This window comes from Gallus gallus, chromosome 1 (genome assembly GCF_016699485.2).
Source record: "Gallus gallus isolate bGalGal1 chromosome 1, bGalGal1.mat.broiler.GRCg7b, whole genome shotgun sequence".
Taxonomy (NCBI): domain Eukaryota; kingdom Metazoa; phylum Chordata; class Aves; order Galliformes; family Phasianidae; genus Gallus; species Gallus gallus.
The window spans coordinates 133,197,672-133,205,051 of NC_052532.1; the positions used below are offsets into that span (position 1 = coordinate 133,197,672).

General features: G+C 45.0%; 1 long non-coding RNA gene across 1 annotated transcript; it reads right to left on the minus strand.

Moving 5' to 3' along the window:
* Positions 1 to 2,249: 2,249 nt before the first annotated feature.
* On the minus strand, positions 2,250 to 6,692 carry LOC112531513. Its single transcript, XR_003073302.2, has 2 exons — positions 5,357 to 6,692; positions 2,250 to 4,878 (listed from the first exon to the last, which is right to left on the minus strand). It is a non-coding gene; the product is annotated as an uncharacterized LOC112531513 (long non-coding RNA).
* Positions 6,693 to 7,380: the final 688 nt, after the last annotated feature.

The window sequence follows — 7,380 nt, forward strand, 5'->3', positions numbered from 1 at the left end:
CTCCAGAAGAAGGTGCTGAGGTGAAGAGCGAGCTTATGTGGTTAGGAATTCCTCCATCGGGAAAATGGCCTGTCTGCCCTGGCCTCAGCTAGGGAAAGCTCAGCATCTCAGAAACCAAAAAGCCTGACAAGTAGAGCTGAATGAAGTGACGGAGGAGATCAAGGGAGGTTTCTGTTTGCAGAGAAGAGAGTGGAAGGACCTGGAGGAGGCATAACTGGGTAATTGACAGTACAGGCAGCTTGAACAAGTGCTTAGTGAACGTGCAGTGCGAGGAGAGCAGAGCCAGTCCTGTGTGAACAGAATGGCTGAAACTGGGAAAACAGCACAGGAGGCTGAACAGACGTGAGAACTTGTACAGAAAGCACAGGGCAGGAAGGAATGGAAATATTTGTACAAAGCCTGAACACTGGGGCCAAATCATAGGAAAACAAGATTACAGGTCTGTGTATAGCTGTGTAACAGCTGGGAGCAAATGTGAAAAGATTTGGCCTTTTGGCCATGACCAGGTATCCACCAAGGAATGTCAGGAGGACACATCATGTCTTTTTCTTTTAGCTGTGGGGAGAAATAAGATATAAGTCAAAGCTCTGTTTGGGGCTGACATTGTCCAGAGGGGCAGCAGACAGGAAAGCCAAGAGCAGCCCTGAGGGACAGCATCCTTCTGGCGAAAAGAATGGAAGGGACAAGGACCTGGAAGGAAGGGAACCAGAAGTCAACGGTCACAAACCTTCTTGAGATGATAGGGTGTAACAGCATGTAACATATTGTGTAGGGGACAAAAACAGACTGGAAGAGATCTAAAGTAGATCTGGGGGGGAAGCAAAAGTCAGTGGCTCTAGGAAGTACACTGAACATGCTTGGAGGCAAATGAGGAGAAGGCAGAAAGGGCAGTGCTCTGTGGAGAGGGGCTGACCAGTCTGTTGGTGACAGATGCAAGAAGTGACATTTTCCACACAGGCTAGTTAGAAACTGGAGGGGATGAATGAGAATAAGAGAAGGAAGAAGGCTGCAGAGGGAAAAGGAGAGGCTGGAGAAAGCAAGCGCTTGAAAGCTTCCACGGCAGGAGTACTGTGGAGGGTGAACCACAATGGACTCTTCAAAATAGTTGGGAGGTCCCTTTGAATGTCCATTTGTTCTGAAGAAGTTAGTATGAGTCTGAGCAGAGAGGATTTTGGGTAAAAAATACTGAATGCAGCTTCAGAACCAAGAAGATGAAAGAATGGAAAAGGTAAAACGCTTGCTTTGTTTGATTTTTTTTTTTTATAACCCACCTCCAGTGGAGTCATGCATTCCTTACTAAACAAAAGCAAAATTATGCTGGGGAATTGGCAGCCAAATAGAAGGTTACGTGCGCACAGCTTGGCTCAGATGCAACAAAGATGATCCTTTATGCTGCTTTACTCAGCATCTTCATCCAGATTAATAGGGTGTTATCCAGCCAAGGACTGATCAGGTCTAAGATTGATGCAGATTTTAAGGAAGCCAAGAGTAAAACTTCAGAAGGTTAGGTCAGTCCTTTTGTATGAAATCATGGAAAGCAGCTCTGTCTACCAGAAGGACTGTGCAAGTAAAATGTAGGTCTCCACTCAGTCACAAACAAAGGGGTATTTTGTGAATCACGCTGTCTGGAAAGTAAATGCCAGTGTAATAATCACCATCTCCTCAATTAAAAGTAATGGTTTGGAAAGAAAGAAAAAAAAGTAAAACAAGAAGGGAAAAACACTCCTATGATTAATTTCAACTGCAGTGAATTAGCTAGCATACAGCCTTCCTGAATTGCAAACCTTTCAGAAATGGAAAGAGTACAAAAATAGTGAGTTTGGAGCCATTTTGATTCAAAGTGTTTTTTAATGAATGCAGCAGAGATTAGAGTGAGTAAAAGCACGTTAAGAATCTCTTCCACAGAGATATTTAGAATGAGATCTGTTAAAGCCATTAAGATTTCCAGCAGAGTTTATTCTGAGCAGCAAATGGCTCTAAGTAGAACCAAGTACGGCTTTCAAAGGTGCGTGAAGCTCATACATAAAGCTCATTCTTCTACTCATGCAATGATGTCAGTAAAATCTCATAGGTCATCAGCCAGAAGCGCATGGTACTTACTCTTAACGACAACCAGGAGATGTATTTTAAATGTCCTAATAAAGAATACTCATAGCTGTCTGGTAATGAGAATAAGCCCTTTTCCAACCTACTCTCAAGCAACCTGTACGCAATATATAATCTACTTTTATTCATCACACGTATGCAAGTCAATTTTCTGGTTTTATGAAATGAGTCATCAGCAAGCTCCAAAACTCCCGTCCCTTTGGGATGTCTCTTCTCCCCATAATGATTGGCTCAGATCCTTTATAAACTGTATTTAAATGGTGTCTTCCAACTTCCTTGTTTTTCTAGGTGGCGTAGCAAGCCTGACCCTTCAGTAAAGTCAGCAGATTTCAAGTACTGTGGAGTTGGTGTCAGCTAACCAGGTAGAGTAACACAGACAAATGTCACTGATGGGTTACAACCGCTTCCATGACTAATGTGCTTCAACATGTGCCCAGCAAAATGTCTCACTTCAGACTGAAATTCAAACTGGTCTCTAAGAAAGGGATTCACAGTGTCTGGAAATCTGATCCTCACATCTCCTTTGTAAGGTCAAGGAGAACAAGTGACAGTGCCGTTAAGGGTGAATAAATGCAGGTGATTTCCAGAAGGATACAGATTGCTGCCACACGGCTGCAAATTTAAATGTCTTCTCCATAGCAAGCAAGCGTTTTAGATTTATACCACAAGGGAATAAAAGAGCTCCTCCTGCCAGCCTAATATGATTCTTAAAGCAAATCTGTGGAAACAATACTGGAGAAACAAAGCTCTGCAATATTTTTCACATGTCTTCCTTTCCACTTCTCTTCAGCCCATATATCATGAGGCTGACGCATGCAGTCAAGGAAGTTGAAAATCTGACAGTGCTTCTGCAGTCCATGCCAAGAACAGAGCCTTACTCCATGGAAGGTTACACGAGCTGTGATGTATCTGAAGAAGTCAGGGAAGGCAGAAACCCCACTAGGACACGTCAGTCCCAGTTCTTCCCAGTGCTGATGATTGTTATGGTGAGGTCCAGCATTTACGCCAGAGCTGATGTCACAGTTAATCTCCTGGCTGCAGCAAAGTGAGGCATCATACGCTTCGGTACATGAAGGCTGAAGAAAGCTTAGACTAGAAATAAATATTAAATACGTAACTGTGATGATAATTGAAGGTAATTAACTGTGAAGGTAATTAACACTGAGATATTTTCCTAAGGGCTGCAATGAATTCTCCATTAATGGACTTCTGTAAATTCAGGTCAGATTGCCTCCTCCTCCCCTTTCCTAAATGTGCATCTTCGGTCAACACAGAATAAGTTCAGAAATACTGTTTAAAGACTTTATGATGCAGAAAGTCAGAATAGATGAGCACAGAGTCTCTTTATAGCGAACCAGTGAACTATATATGAACCAGATGAGGATGTAGATCCTAACACAACATTTTCTAGCCCCTGTGCATTCATGCTGGTTGGACACGGACTGTCTTGGTTTTGTATGCCCAAGTTTGGGTGAAGTTTCACTTGGGCTTGCACAGAGGCATTAATATTGCCCTGTCTTCACCAGAAATCCCTGAATACATGCCTAAATAGCAAACATTGGGCATAGGAATGGTGACAACACTTGACTCTCTGCCAGAAGTTCTGCGTAAAAGCACTCACAGCAGGGCAGCTTAAGGGTATTCAGATTTAATTTAGAACTCAAACATCGTTTTTCTTAATTAATAAAAATACTGTCTTCATTTCCAGAATATGACCCTGGACCCCCTCCCAACCCGTAAAAGAAACCAAAAGACCCACCCAATAGGCTGAATAAGCAATAATGGTGAAATTTAACCATTACCAATTTACAAGGATTTTTGCCATGCACGTTTCATTGCCTTCACAAAAATACCTTATGGCTTCTGCATCTGTGAATGTATTGTGAACAAATGGGGGGTTTAGTGTTCCTACCATAAGCTGCACATCTCAGTTGCTATGTGGGTGTGAATCAATACAACACTTAGCAGCCATCCAACACTTGGTGCATACTTCTGAAATACACAGCGCACACACAGCGCAGCTCAAGCGCACAGCGCAGTCCTGTCCTCCAGAAAAACTGGGTCTGGAACAGTGGTTCTCCAGGTTAAAGATCTGTCATGAGTCAACAGCATGAGCTGTCAAGCCAGAGGAACTTCCTGAGAAGTGAAATTGCTGTTTGCGTGTTGCTCAGCACGTCACACCCAGTACACGTTGCTGTGAAAACAGCGTGTGAGCAGGAGATCACATTGCAGGGGTAAGGAGGTGCTCGTGGAAAACAAGGTAAGGAGGTCAGGAGAACAGCTAAGCAAGCTTGCTTTGTTTGTGGTCCAAGGATCCTACAATGAGCCCTACTTGCATGCCAAGTGGGCTGGAGAGAGAGAATCACTGAATCACAGAATTGCAGGGGATGGGAGGGACCTCAAGAGATCATGGAGTCTGACCCCCCTCCTAAAGCAGGTTCCCTACAGCAGGTCGCACAGGTAGGCATCCAGGCAGGTATTGAATATCTCCGTAGAAGAAGACTCTACAATCTCTCTGGGCAACCTGTTCCAGGCACCATCACCTTTACCATAAAGAAGTTCTTCTGCATGTTTGCATGGACCTTCCTACATTTAAGTTTTAGACCATTGCTCCTTGTCTGGAGAGAAAAGGCTAGCAGTAGACAGGGCCAGGGAAATCTCCCTAACACATCTGCAGTGGATGGAATTGGCCAGCGTTTCACCTTCTGCGTGGGTTCTTTCATGGAATTGTAACAGGCACGTTCCATAGGTTCCTCCTACTCTGTATGACTTCTGTTTTCAAGAGAAAAAGGAAGCAAAGATAAAGCAAAGGTAAGAAGTAAGGAGAGGAGAACTATGCTTACTGCCTCCCCAGACCGTAATTGTATAGCAGCTAATGTTGGGAAGGATCTCTGGAGGTCATACAGTATTTAAATGGAGTAGAAGAAGGTAAGCTCATATGACACATACTTGCCCGCTAGTAGGTCCCTAGCCTGCACTGGATTGTTCTGCTCCAGATGCTAAACTCTGCATTTCTTGCTAAACTTCACGAGGTTTTCACTGGCCCAGATCCCAGGTTTTACAGTGCTGTTCTGTCACCCCGCACAGCAAGCCTTTCTCTACCCAATGCACAGTTTAATGCCTCCCATGCAACAGTTGAAGGTACACACTGGCTCATCACCCAAGATCAGGGATATCGAATAATGCTGACCCCTTGCATCACCCTGCTTGTCACGCTGTGCCACTTGGTGTCAAGCCATTGCTTACTTACTTTTGAGTCCAGAAGGTCAAAGGGCCTCCAATCTGCCTGCCAGGCCCTTCATCCAGCCCATGTTTCTCAGCATTCAGATGAGAGTCCTGTGTGAGGCCACGTCAAAAGTTATTTTGGAGACAAGACATATCCACGACTGTCCCCATGTCTCCAGAGCCAGCCATCCCAGCACAGAAGACAGAACCCGGCCTGACCCTGCCTGCTGCCTGGTAGCTTCATGAGCCTGAAAATGAATTCCCATGTGCTTGGCAGTCCTTGACGCCAAAGGGGAAGCTGACTGCCATCCTTCCCTGTAGATCCTCATCCTTTAGCATTAACTCTTCTCATCAGCTGGGAGGTCTCCAGGATTTTCTGTAGAGGGTCAGCAGCAGCCTTGCATGCACATCACCCTCTAGTCGAACCCCATCCAGTCCCAAGCATTTCTAAGTTAAACACATGCAGTATATTACAAATTCCACAGTGCATTAATGCACATAATGGAGAAGAATGACACAGATAAACTCTTTTCCTGGAATTAAGATTGAAGTGAAGGAAAGTGTATGTTGTGGCTTTCTTTTGACATGTGCTTTTCACGTATTTACCACTAGAGTGAACTAGTGTGACTATCCCTCAAGAAACTCGGTCTGTCATGGCACATATCTGCTCACACCAACACCATTCTCCCCCAGACTCCTTCAGTGTTGAAGCTGTGTAGTCAAGGTCAAAAGGTAAGTAATGCTAATGTGAGAGAGGTCAAATCGGGTGTTTATATGACGCTGCCTAGAGCATGGCTGAGAAAATCACCTCTGTTGCTATAGAGTTTTGCTGCCAGCAATTATTTTCCCTAAATGCCTGTGAGGTGAAAGAACACGTACGAACACAGACTTTAAGGTGGAGATCTGACATACAGAAAGCCTAAGGAAAAAATGTCCTCCTGTTTTCAAGCCTCACCTGTGGAACCTAAAATTCTATTTAATTTTATATTCAAACTATGGCATCAACTGTCTTCAGTTGCAGCTATAGACAAAAAGTACTCGTGCAAGTCACATTGCAAAGCTTGCGGTCAGCGAATGAGGAACTCATTATTAGAGGCCATTTGTGAAGACAGTTATACAACTTAATTAGCATCACTCAAACTTTTGTAAAAACTGCTGAATTGGCTGTGGTATAGTGGGATTGAGTGCACTCTCAGCAAGTTTGCAGATGACACTAAGCTGGGTGGTGTAATTGACGCAACAAAAGGAAGGGATGCCACCCACAGAGACCTGGACAAGCTTGAGAAGTGGGTTCATGTGAACCTAGTGAAGTTCAACAAGGCCAAGTGCAAGGTGTAGCATGTGGGTTGGGACAATCCCAGATATGAGTACAGACTACAAGAAGAACCCATTGAGAGCAGCCCTTTGGAAAAGACTTGGGGGTCCTGATGGATGAAAAGCTGCACATGAGCCAGCAGTGTGCCTGCAGACCAGAAGGCCAGTGGTATCCTGGGCTGCATCAGCAGAGGGGTGGCCAGCAGAGAGAGGGAGGGGAGTGTTCCCCTCTACTCTGCCCTTGTGAAGTCCCATCTGGAGTACTGCGTCCAGATCCTGGACCTCCAGCACAAGAAGGACGTGGAGCTCTTGGAGTGGGGCCAGATGAGGAATATGAGAAAGATCAAAGGGCTGGAGCACCTCTCCTATGAAGAGAGGCTGAGCTTGTTCAGCCTGGAGAAGAGAAGGCTCTGGGGAGACCTCACTGCAGCCTTCCAGTACTTGAAGGGAGCTTATAAACAGGAGGGAGACCAACTTTCTACATGGTCTAATAGTGATTGGGCAAGGAGGAATGGCTTAAACTAAAAGAGGAGAGATTTAGATTAGATATTAGGATGAAATTCTTTATTCAGAGGGCAGTGAGGCACAAGCACAGGCTGCCCAGAGAAGCTGTGGGTGTCCTATTCCTGGAGGCACTCAAGGCCAGGTTGGATGGGGCCCTGGACAGTTCTGCCCACAGCAGGGGGTTGGAAATGTGTGGATTTTGAGGTCCCTTCCCACTCAAACCATCCCATA